The 2,369-nt window shown below is 48.7% G+C and overlaps 1 protein-coding gene across 4 annotated transcripts in view; it reads right to left on the reverse strand.

The window, feature by feature from the left end:
* The window catches only part of AFTPH (aftiphilin), a 62,752-nt gene extending 62,454 nt beyond the window's left edge, over positions 1 to 298 (reverse strand). Inside the window, exon 1 of one of the 4 annotated variants that reach the window (XM_006778537.2) lies at positions 27 to 296. The gene's annotated coding sequence lies outside the window, so the exon portion shown is untranslated. Of the gene's footprint in view, positions 1 to 26 lie in introns of all 4 variants that reach the window. The other 3 variants (XM_006778538.2, XM_015557909.1, XM_015557910.1) reach the window with 3 other exon arrangements.
* Between the last annotated feature and the right edge of the window lie 2,071 nt (positions 299 to 2,369).

Genomic DNA, 2,369 nt, shown 5'->3' on the forward strand with positions numbered 1-2,369 from the left:
TGCTGGGGGAGAGCAGTGGCGCTTACCTGGCTCGTCCGGGGCGGCCGCGATGGGCATGGCTCAGGGGGCCGGGGAGGAACTGGCTCCCCCGGGGAAGGACTGGCGATTCCGACGCGGAGCTGGTGAGAACGGAAGGCAATCGACTCACAGCCCTGTCAGCGAAGCAGCGCCATGGACGCCCACCCGGAGTTTCAGCGCTGCCGCGGAACCCCCATCCCATTACCCTCCGCCCTCTTCCGCCGCCGCCGCCTCCACCTCCTCCTCCGCGGAGACCCCCCGCCCACTCCACACACTCTCCCATCATGCAGCGGGGGAACCGCTGCTGCTATACGTCACTTCCGGGCGCAGGTGGCTAGGTCGGGGCCGGGCCCTGGTGGGTGCTGGGGAGGCTTGTGGGAGGGAAACTCCAAGGGAGTTAGTGTCACAGAAAGCTACCCCGCGCAGGCGCCGTCGCACAGAGCGCCGGCCGCCATTTTGGGTGAGGGCAAGTTGCCCTATTCTTAGTCGTTCGAGGTCGGGGAGAGGCGGCGACGTCCTTCCGCACTCCGCCGCCCGCCCAGGCGGCGCTCCGGGCGAGGGACAGGTGCTTCTTAGCGGATTCATATTGACGCTCAGCTCGGGACGGGTTAAGTCTCTTGCTCGCCCAATAAAATGACTAAGGTTTTGAAATACCGAATCCTATCTTTCAAAAAAACTACAGTGGAGCACTGATCAGCTTGTCCTTTTTCATTCACTCATCTCTCCCTCTTTTTAATTCAATATGACAGAAGAGGAAGCTGATGTTTAACAAATAAAGAAGAGATTGTGATACATGAAACTTACGAGGGGAAGCAAGAGGGGAAAGTCGCCGCCGCACTGACAAATCGTCTTGGAGACCCAACACCACAAAGACGGGATTTTGTGAACGGATGGAGACTGTGGTCGTTTGTTTGTTTTACCGACGCTGCGGGAGACTATCCGACGAAACTAAAGACATCCAATAAACTTCTGCGTTTCTCTAACAGGTCACACAGACTCTTTTTCTATCATCAGCGTTGAGCAGTTGGTGACTGCGGGAGTATGAGTCCCCCCCCCCCCCCCACCTCCCCCGCGTTTATCGTGAATAAAAACCAGAGTGCAAGGCTGCACGGGTTACTGTCCTCGTCTGGGGGGATGAGCCGGGGGTCCTTCTCCTCGCATTTGCCACGCCTGCAAAGGCGATCGGAATAATTTAAAATATTGCAAAACAGCAAAGCTCAATAGCTGCCCAGAGAAACGGGATGACAAGCACCCGCTTCGGCCACCGGGAAGCGTCCACCCCTCGGAGTGGAGCCATTTCCCACGTTGGGGAAGATGAGGACAAAAGCAGTTCATCACGGTTCACCCCGCCTCTGCGATGTTCCGGGCGAATTACCTCGGAGCGCAGAACAGACCCGCATTTGTCTCCGCAGCTCCTTCGCTGTCAGATGCGCGTAGACGACATCCTTTTAACTTGGAGGACCTCCAATTGCTTCGTGGCCGTGTGGCTGGATTTCTGGTTATTGTGAAAGCGAGAGTAATCCACAGGGCTTGTCAAATGTATTCCTATTGTGCTTCGCCCCCTGCTGGTTTTAGCTCTCCTGCATGATTGAATACACATGTATATGTTCGTATAAGTTTATTACTGAAGAAGGAAAGAAACAAAAATGTGTGTGTGTATGTGTGTGTGTGTGTGTGTGTGTGGAAACTGGAAATTAATTCTTTTAGATGAACACATGCTTGTTTTTATTTGATAGCTCTACTCAATAGAAATATCAGAATAATAACAGATGACAAAATCTTAAAGCTGAACCTATATCAAGAAAATGTTCAAAGTGAAATAATTAAACATCAAAACATTCAAAAGAAAGCCCTGCTTTCAGAAAAAAAATCCTCCTGATTTCATACATAACATGTGATTATGATTTTTTTTTCAGGTAAATGCAGAAGCCAATCCTGTTCACTAAGGACAATTAAGAAATCAGAGGCCAACATTGTACATGGAACTAGAGTAGTTATTTGGCCAGCTGACTTGTGAGTGCAGCCAACCAATTGTAATTGGTAATCCTACCATAATTCTGAAGACAGCCTTTCAATGCTTGTGAAATTGTATTACAAAAGGAAAGTCTTTATCTCTGAATGTTTTTTTAAGATGATGAATCTGTGGGAAACATACTTACTAAATTCATTGCATTTGGGTCCAATGATAGTATTGTTTTAGTTTACTTTTTAAAAATTATGACCATAACTACATTAGCTAAGATTTTGGACCAAGAAAAGGAAAAATAAATGACCAGTTATCATTTGTGGTATTTACTTTCTTTCTTTTTCTCCTGTGCAGAATTTTTACAAAGTTGTAGTCATCATATAAG

Source organism: Myotis davidii, unplaced genomic scaffold (genome assembly GCF_000327345.1).
Source record: "Myotis davidii unplaced genomic scaffold, ASM32734v1 scaffold6, whole genome shotgun sequence".
Lineage (NCBI taxonomy): Eukaryota > Metazoa > Chordata > Mammalia > Chiroptera > Vespertilionidae > Myotis > Myotis davidii.